Genomic DNA, 10829 nt, shown 5'->3' on the forward strand with positions numbered 1-10829 from the left:
GCCGGTGTATCTAGATAAAAAAAAACCATACAATTATTTGGATCTATGTACTTTAACTTAAAATTTATAGTTCAATGCGATAGCTGTATGTTTAATATATTTTGTGGTTTTTTAAATTTCAAAAAAGTCATACAACAGTAACAAATGTCGAAAAATTTCAAAAAAAAAAAAAAAAAAACGTTTTTAAAATGTATCTATATTTTGTGTCCCCATTAATACAAACATATATTTATTAACTACTTTTTAAAAGGAATCAGCTTTTCAGTAGAGTTCATTGTATAAGGCTTACGGTTATTTAGAAAAATACTATCAATACATATATGCGGTGTATGACGATGGCTGTGGTATCAAACAAATAAATTAATTAGTTGCACATGTATCTCATCTTGTTGTTAAAAAAATAATTTAAAAAATACAGCGTTTCCAAAAGGTTTGCAGCTGTACGATATCTAGATAAAAACGTACAAATTATTTGTACTTTATAAATGTCTTTTGGTGCAAAATTTCTAGGTCAAGGTGATTGGTGTCTGCAGTGCCGGCGCCAGGTTATTTAGCGCCCTAGGCAAAACTTATTAAAAGCGCCCCCACCCCGCAATATTTTTGTGTGCCCCCGTATTCTCAGAGGCGTAGCGACCCTTCCCGGTATCCGGGGTCAAACTTTCGATTCGCAACTCCCTCCCCTAAAACTTTCAATTTCTTTTTCCACCCATTTTGGCGCCCCCCCCCTACGGACAGCGCCATAGGCGGCCGCCTAGTTCGCCTTATAGGTAGCGCCGGCCCTGGGTGTCTGTTAGAAATAATATATATATTTTGTTTTATTTTCAATACATACTTCAATATCTATTGCCGATACATTGTAAAATTAAACGTTATTTTAGTAATTTGCTTAAGTTTTTGTCTCCTTTTTAAAATAAAAGTATATATTTATAACTATATTTAAAAAACAAAAGCTTTTCTGTAGATTTCTCTATATATGGCTTAGGGTTATTTAGGAAAATACTTTCTTTAAAATTTAGTATGCTGTTTTATGATCATTTTATTTTTTGATGGTTGGGTATATAAAAATATAAATGAATATGTTGATGATAATAGTAAAATATTCGCACATTTATCTCATCTAGCAAAGTACGATGCTCGTTTAAAAAACAGCGTATCTAAAGGCAACACATTTTTTTTTCTTTTTAAAAAGATAAATAAAACAATGTGCTATAATTAAACACGGCTAGATTAATAAAAAAAGTTATATTGCTGAGTTGTTACACGAGGACAAAATAAAGCGTGTTCAATAATAACTCCTAACACGTTGTAGAAGCGTATGTAAATAGGCATATATGATAAATTGTAATGTTTCTTTGAAAATGTTTTCTTAAAGAAGGGGAAAATGGTCAATCGGATCAAGCAATTATATGCAAGAACTTGGCTTGTTTTAATATTGTGAAAGACTTACCAACGTAATTAAAATAAGCTGCTGCTTGCTGATATATTTTATTGTAAAAAAAACAACAACAGAAATGTATGTTTTTTTTTAATTTAAATCATTATTTGCTTTCTTAATGAAACTGTTTTGACCTATAGTTTAATGATATAAGTTATATCATTACTATACGCCTTGCTTTGTGTATTTGTTCTTCAACACTAGAAGAACGCCCGCGCTGAGATACGCGTGGGTGGCTGTAGCACGTCCCTTGTGCGCATCCCAAATGTGTCATTTTGATTGGGAATTAATTTTTTAAACCAAAAAACCTTTGATTCAGTTAATCTAAATCATAACCATAATAATTATGAGGCTGTTTCATTACAGCGCAAACTTCATATGAATAATAAATGAATAAATAATTAAATCTAACGTCTAAATATAGAGCTATTCGCGAGCTTTGAGGTATCTATCTGTCCTCTTTTTTTGGTAGGAGCATTAAAACAATACATCTTGGCCATGAACTATCAAATGAACTGGTAAAAATAGTTTGTATTATTTAGCATACTCTCCTTCTCATATAATAAATTCTTGTTTTGATGAAATTATATCTCAATTTAACATATTCCAATGTTACTTAATAGAAATTATAGTTATATAATCAAAGCTATAGCTGGAAGTTAATAATTCATTAAACGTTTTTTTTGTCTTTATAGGCCAATATATTAAATCTATAATCAAGTTCTTTTTCCGACCAAACAGACCTAACAAATGGCTAAAGTCTAATAATAGCTTTAATTCTCGAATAAGATAATTCATAATAAGGTTGAAACCTAATAGAAAGAAAGTTTATCATTAAAGCTATAGGCAAAAGCTAATAATGGTTTGTTAGGCAAGTGACAAAAATTAACACATTGGACAGCCATCTTTATTTTACAGCAATATCCTAACCCATGACCTAAGTTCAAAGCTCCAAGTTTAATTCAGCTTCTAATACCCCGTCCTCATATATGTAGATTCTTCAAACTGTAGTGTATTTAATACGTAGAACTATTATTCCAGATTTACAAAGGTAGATAATTTGTATGTTTATTTTTAAAAAAGGAGTCATTTTTTTTTAAATTATCTAAAAAAAATTGCTTTATGCATAATTTTGTTTTATTTACAAAGCTAGTATTTCTATTTTTTAAACACCTGGTGTATCGACTTAGTATCAGTTGGATACGATAATAGCAAGCAACAGTATATATTTTAGTTAGTCTGAATTACACATATGTATTGAAATAAATCCCAGCTTTTTTCTTCGTTTTCTTATCCTTCGATGTAATTTGTACCGCTAGACAGGATTTCCTCCAACTTGATAACATTGTAAGCGCCTTATGGCCTATTGACTCCAATTTCAGCATATTTTACTTATTGCATCTCATTTAAAAGCATTTGTTCATTCAGGAACCAGCTATAAGCCAGCAGCTGTATGATTTTGGACTTTTATTGCCTAGATTGGTTTCTATCCCTTGATATCAAGCCTAATATGCTCGAAGAACGGACTTGTGACTTTTCGGTTTAGCTTTTTAACTCTGAGATTTTGGGTAAAGTTATTTTATTACCGTAAACTAAATTTTAAAATGATTCTAAATATACAGGAAATTAAATATTATCAAAACTGAATATACTACATGAGGGAACCAACACTGTCATGCTATATTTACTTCCACACAAAAGAATACATTTGAAGTCGTTTTGATGTAAAAACAATTCTTTATTCTAATAAACTAAATAGCTTAAACTAAGAAACATCTGTAACATAAGTTGCATACAATTTTGTGTTATAAAATTATAAAAATATAAAGCTTAAATCTTCTGTCAGGAACACAATTATTCAAAGTATAATTGATACGTATTAAGTATCTCTAGAGAAATAAATTCCCAAAGAAAATTTAGCATCTTCTATAGACAATCTCTGGCATCGTTTCAAGATATCTGAGGAATTCAAGACATATTTTATTACATACAAGCTTGTAAATGGCTTTATGTGTATATTGTAGAACCACACAACAATAATTATTTTAATACATTGGTATACCTTTTTGATTGCAATTTTAGAAAATTATATTTAAAGTATTATGTAATATACAACGGAGTTTGCCTAAATATAAACATGTAAAAAATATTTTGAAATATCATTAAAGTTTATTTAATGCAATACATCACAAGGGCGTATATGTGCAAACTTCCTATAATTTCAAAAAGTTATTAGACTTACAAAACATGATTTTAAAAAAATGATCTTACCTGTGAAACTCAACATCCGAGATATGGTTATCTCGGTCAAGGTCAGCCTGATCAAACATAACATCAATGTCAGTCCATTCAACAGCTCCTTTTTTATCTTTATCCATGATGTCAAAAAGATCTTTGAGCATAACTTTGGTTTCTGGGTTGGTGTGGTGGGTATCTAACCAGTTGTCAAATTCCATTTTCGTCACTAGACCGTCCTTGTCCAGATCCTTTTCCTGTATGGTTAAATAGTTAAGTACTAAATAATATTATGTCCATTTGTAATCTTTGGTCATCACAAAAATAGTTATTTATTTTCGATAACAATATGTAGTGCAAAGCAAACACATATGTCACTTACAAATAGCTTAAAAACCATCTCAGATTTTGAAACGAGACCGTCAACGTTAGTGTCTAGGACTGTGAAGATGATTGGAGTGATAGATCCCACGCCCATTCCAGTGATAGATCCGACGCCCATTCCAGTGGTAAATGTTGAAATGCAGCCACGGTGTCTTGTTACGTATCTAATAGATTAAAAAAAACACCTATATATTTGTAATTTAAAAGATTAACTACACAATAAGGAAAAAGAAAACTATCGCTTAAACAGGTTTGATATTTAAATAAATAGTGTAAACAACAACTTAAGCAGTGTTGATATTTTATACTAACGTGATGAATTCCTCCTCAGAAATCAGGCCATCTTTGTTGGTTTCAGCCTCAAAATGGACGGTCTCAATGTCACTGATGTCCAGGACTCCATTTTTGTCTTTGTCCATCATGTCAAAAAGATTCTTTAGCATTACTTTTGTATGAGGTTCAAGTCCTTCAATGTCAGCCCAGGTTTCATACTCGCCCCATGTCACAATTCCGTTTCCATCCTGGTCTTTTGTCTGATAAGAAAATTTGATTTCCATTGATAAATGCGAAAATTTGAACACAGTAAAAACACGTTCAACTATGGAATTTTATGAATATTTAAAAATCAATTTGGAGTTTTAATTTAAAAATAAAACCAGTTAAATCAACATGATTATTTAAAATATTTACAATCAATGTATTCTTCATCTCAGTTTTTGACACAAATCCATCTCCGTTGACGTCCATCTTTAAAAACCATTGCAAAGGCTGCATTTCAAAGGTCATTCCAAGTGTTATCGTCGGGAATTGAAACAATTTTTTAACGATGTATCTGCATAAAAAACACATTTTTGTAAGATAAATCGATTTTATGTAATTTCATCGGTTAACTTGTGCTTGTCAGAATAATGTATTTGATTCGAAAAGCAAAATTAGTATTTCGTTATGTACGTTTAAAAGATGTATATATATATTTGAAAACTTTGATTTAACCGTCTACCAATTACCTTTGCGATGATTGCAATTTTAAAAGAAAATGTCCAAATATTTTAAAAAGAAATAGAGAACTTACTTTTTATATTCTTCCTCGGTAACAACGCTATCACTGTCAGTGTCAATTTCGTAGAAAATGATGTCAATGTCTTGTTTATCCAAAACCCCATTTCCATCTTTATCCAAGTCGTCAAAATGTTTCTCGAAAACAATCTTCGTCATCATTTCTGGTTCTTCTACATCAACCCATTGTTCGTATTCGCCTTTGGTAAATGGTCCACTCATTGTAGTGTCTTTCTCCTAATTAAATTAATAAAAAGTGGTCATATTTATTTTTGTTTAAATCTGTGAATTAGAAACTCGATTAACTTAATATAATCGAAGAGGAAATTACTTACAAAAAATTTAATTTCCATTTCATGTTTTGAAATTAGCCCGTCTCCATTGATGTCCATCTTTTTAAATGATTGAGATGCCAGAATGATAACTTTCATTTCCAAGGTCAAGGCAGGGATATGATACAATTGTTTAGAGATGAACCTAAAATTTAATTAGGGATAATATATAAACTACAGCTAGTATTTATCTTACAAACTAATTAATTTATTAAAATTCATTAGTATCCTTTTCTTCAGATCAATCGGCAACACATAAATCTAACCTTTTATATTCAGTCTCAGAGACCAAGTAATCTTTGTTTTTGTCGATCTCATCAAAGATGACTTCAACATCCACACCATCCAAAACACCGTTCTTGTCTTTATCCAAGTCATCGAAGTGAGTCAATAAAACTCTTTTGGTTTGGGGATCAAAGCTGACAACGTCAACCATGCGTTCAATATCAATTTTAGTTATTGGTGTCTTCACGCCCCAAACGGCTCCCTTAATGAATATTGAGTACAAAATATTTATTTAAAACACAATAACTAATTACTAATATAAACATAAAATTTGAAGTAAAATTTATTTAAAAAAAATTATTTATATTTAATATTAATTTTAATAAAATTTCCAGAAAGTATTGCAATTTTCTAAAACACTTATTCTGATTGTTGTTTAAAACATTTTAGTCTGTAACTTAATTTCATCGATATGTAATTTTAATTCATAACCAATGACACCCATAGAACTAATGGCTATATATGCTATCTTCAACTAGTTCCTAGAAATGAAACTACTTACAAACATTTTTTCAACAAGCTCTGGTTTAGAAATGAATCCGTCATTGTTGATGTCCATCTTCTTAAATGACATGATAGTCATGAGTTTGAGTTTCATTCCCAAAGTCAACATCGGAACATCAGGCATGATCTTAGTACCGTAGCTACAAATTATACAAACTGAATATGTATTGCACAATTACATTTATTATGTGGTAACTGCATTTTTCTAAAGTTTATATATGAAGAATATTTTCTGAACGATTTCAGTGATTTGAAAAATTATACAAATATTACCTCAGATATTTATCGCCATAGAGACTTGTGTCAAGGCCGGTGAAATCCTTATCAAACAACATCCCATGATTAATACTATCTAAACCACCGTATTTGTGTTTGTATGACTTTTCCATGAGGTTCCTTAGGAACATGTTTGATAAAGGGCTGTAGGATTTTGTATTCACCCGGCGTAGAACATCATATTTAGTCAGTGGTTTCAGCCAGCTGCCATAATTATCCTGGAATTGAAAAAAAATGGTTGAAGTTTATATTTTACTTAATCTAAAATGCGTTATGTATTAATCTTTATGCCTCGATGTATAACAAGAATTATTGCAAAAAATTCAACCAATGCTTACTTCCCATCCAAATATTGGGTTCTCAGATTTTACCACTGGATTCATCATGCTTGCATATTTATTCTGAAAATAAATATTATATTTTCATAAACGCTTGTTAATCGTGTGGAAAGTTATACATTTAACCATGTTCGTAAGTTATTTTGATTTTAAAAAATCAAATATTTAAAAAAAAATTGCTTCCTATTTCTCTAATGATCTTCTATATTTAATTAATTGAGTCAGCAAGTTGTTTTATTTTTAAAGGAATACAATTAATGCCACATCTTAGATTAACTTTTTAAAACTTTTAAATATTCGAACAAAATGCAAAATATAGTAATTTTAATCAGCAGTCATGCGATTGAAATAAAAAGGAGAACTACTTACTCCCCATCCATGTACTGATCTATATGAGAGACCACCAGGGTAAATACCCGTCATACCCACATATGGTGGATAGAGTCTATCCACATACCTCCCTACGCAAAGGGCAGGTAGGACGAGAAGAAGAGAAAATGCTGTATACATTTCTGGAGTAAATCTATGGAATAAAAAGCAAAAAAAGTGATTTTTTATTATATTATAATATATTTAATTTTAAACGAATATAGAGCTTTCTTTCTGACTTGGTGTTTCAGTAATGATATAAAACACTATCTGAATAAAATGGCACAACCGTTAAATGATTTTTATAACGTTATTATAAAAATAATATTTCGCTAATCAAAGCATTGTAAAATATTTACCTTTTGGCCGCCGTGGGTAAGAGTGAATTAGGATCTGAGACCTGCAAGCTTTTATATGTTTGAGTAAAGTGGACCATGTCATTCTGCTAAACCAGCACATGCTATGAACTTTTAACTTCTCAAAACAACATAACCTTGGAAAAATGCTGTTAGCCGGTGTATGATATCTAGATAAAAAAAACTTAAAATTATTTGGATCAATGTACTTTAACTTTAAATTTATAGTTCAATGTGATAGCTATATGTTTAATATATTTTGTGGTTTTTTAAATTTCAAAAAATCATACAACAGTAGCTAATGTCGAAACATTTCAAAATAAATAAAAAAACGTTTTTAAAATGTAATTTTCTATATTTTATGACCCCATTAATACAAACATAAATTTATTAACCACTTTATAAAAGGAATCAGCTTTTCAGTAGAGTTCATTGAATAAGGCTTAAGGTTATTTAGAAAAATACTATCTATACATATATGCGGTATATTACGATGGCTGTGGTATCAAACAAATAAATTAATTAGTTGAGTATAAACCTAACTAATTGCACATGTATCTTATCTTAAAAAATACAGCGTTTCTAAAAGGTTTGCAGGTGTACGATATCTAGATTAAAACTTACAAATTATTTGTACTCTATAAATGTCCTTTGATGAAAAATTTCTAGGTCAAGGTGATTGGTGTCTGCAGTGCCGGCGCCAGGTTATTTAGCGCCCTAGGCAAAACTTATTAAAAGCGCCCCCACCCCGCAATTTTTTTGTGTGCCCCCGTATTATCAGAGGCGTAGCGACCCTTCCCGGTATCCGGGGACAAACTTTCGATTTGCAACCTTCTCCCCTCAAACTTTCAATTTCTTTTTCCACCCATTTTGGCGCTCCCCTACGGACAGCGCCCTAGGCGGCCGCCTAATTCGCCTTACAGGTAGCGCAAGCCATGGGTGTCTATTAGAAATAATATATATATTTTGTTTTATTTTCAATACATACTTCAATATATATTGCCAATACATTGTAAAATTAAAATATACGTTATTTTAATAATTTGCTTAACTTTTTGTCTCCATTTAAAATAAAAGTATATATATTTATTAATTACATTAAAAAAAGCATTTCTGTAGATTTCTCTATATATGGGTTAGGGTTATTTAGGAAAAGGAAAATACTTTCTTTAAAGGGTAGTATGCTGTTTTATAATCATTTTATTTTTGATGGGTTGGTAGGCTATATAAAGTACGATGCTCGTATAAAAAACAGCATATCTAAAGGCAACACATTTTACTTTCTCGTATATACGAAGTATAGAGAAAGTCTTGTAATCGTGCAAAAAAAAAAAAATCGAGATTTTTACAAATCTCGACGTTTTACACCTCACTGATACGGAAAAACATAATTTTGCAATTTTGTCCGTATGTCTGTGTGTCTGTCTGTGTGTCTGTCTGTGTGTCTGTCTGTCTGTCCGTGTGTAAACACGATAACTTGGGTACCGTTACAGCTAGGTTGATGAAATTTCATATATAAGTATTTTATCAAAATCGTAGATCCGTATCAACTTTTGAGCGATTTCCGATAAACGGAAGTGGTACTTTTCCTACTTTGAATTTTTCAAAAGCCTATAACTTGAGTATTATTTCAGATAGATAAATGAAATTTCACATGTAAGTAAAAGATCTAATTCTCTACCTTCTGTAAAATTTTGAGTAATTTCCGTTGACTGGAAGTAGTACTTTACGCTACTTCCGATTTCTCAAAAAACTAATGTAAATTTTAAAAGTACTAATAATATTGCGCACTATTATGCGCTTTTTTATTTGGCGTTCACTTGGTGTGCAATTAATTTGTCTACGAGATTTTATTCTATTTTTACAAGCTTTTATTTAACTCACTTCCTCGTCGGTCTGTCTGTCTAGACGGAAACGCAGGAGTGAAAATTCGGACAGTTCTACTTGACCGATACGATTCACAGTTGGCACGTGGGTCAAGACATGAAGACAATGCAATCTGAAACTAAATTTGACTTAATTGGATTCCTAATTAATTTTTTATGAATTAATAAAAATTTGGACCGAATTAGTAGGCATGTCTAGCCAACCACACCACACGCGTCATCAATAGCTGCGCCATCACGACCACGTAATGGCTGCGTTCAAAAACCATTGCGCGCCTACTGAACGTGATATTCATAGGCGCGCAATGGTTTTTAGTCATGTAACTCTATTGTAGATAAAACATGTAAAGTACTGGAAAAAAAAATCATAAAAAACGTTTTAATAACAAGCTTTTATGTAATGATGCACTAAAAAGTAGAAAATAAATTATAGACTACTATTTAAATAACTATAAAGAAAAGCGTGGGTGTCTTCCTTAACATTAGTAAAGGTATCCAATAGATACTAAAGTGACCCACGCTTTTCTTTATAGTTATTTAAATAGTAGTCTATAATTTATTTTCTACTTTTTAGTGCATCATTACATAAAAGCTTGTTATTAAAACGTTTTTTATGATTTTTTTTTACAAGCTTTTATTTAACTCACTTCCTCTGTCTGTCGTCAGTCTAGACGGAAACGCAGGAGTGAAAATTCGGAAACTTCTACTTGACCGATACGATTCACAGTTGGCACGTGGGTCAAGACATGAAGACAATGCAATCTGAAACTAAATTTGACTTAATTGGATGCCTAATTAATTTTTTATGAATTAATAAAAATTTGGACCGAATTAGTAGGCATGTCTAGCCAACCACACCACACGCGTCATCACCTTCAATAGCTGCGCCATCACGTAATGGCTGCGTTCAAAAACCATTGCGCGCCTACTGAACGTGATGTTCAGTAGGCGCGCAATGGTTTTTAGTCATGTAACTCTATTGTAAATAAAACATGTAAAGTACTGAAAAAAAATTCATAAAAAACGTTTTAATAACAAGCTTTTATGTAATGATGCACTAAAAAGTAGAACATAAATTATAGACTACTATTTAAATAACTATAAAGAAAAGCGTGGGTGTCTTCCTTAACATTAGTAAAGGTATCCAATAGATACTAAAGTGACCCACGCTTTTCTTTATAGTTATTTAAATAGTAGTCTATAATTTATTTTCTACTTTTTAGTGCATCATTACATAAAAGCTTGTTATTAAAACGTTTTTTACAAGCTTTTATTTAACTCACTTCCTCGTCAGTCTGTCGTCAGTCTGTCGTCAGTCTGTCTAGACGGAAACGCAGGAGTGAAAATTCGGACAGTTCTACTTGACCGACACG

Source organism: Physella acuta, unplaced genomic scaffold (assembly GCF_028476545.2).
Source record: "Physella acuta isolate Inbredline_101_S28 unplaced genomic scaffold, ASM2847654v3 ptg000604l, whole genome shotgun sequence".
Classification (NCBI taxonomy): Eukaryota; Metazoa; Mollusca; class Gastropoda; family Physidae; genus Physella; species Physella acuta.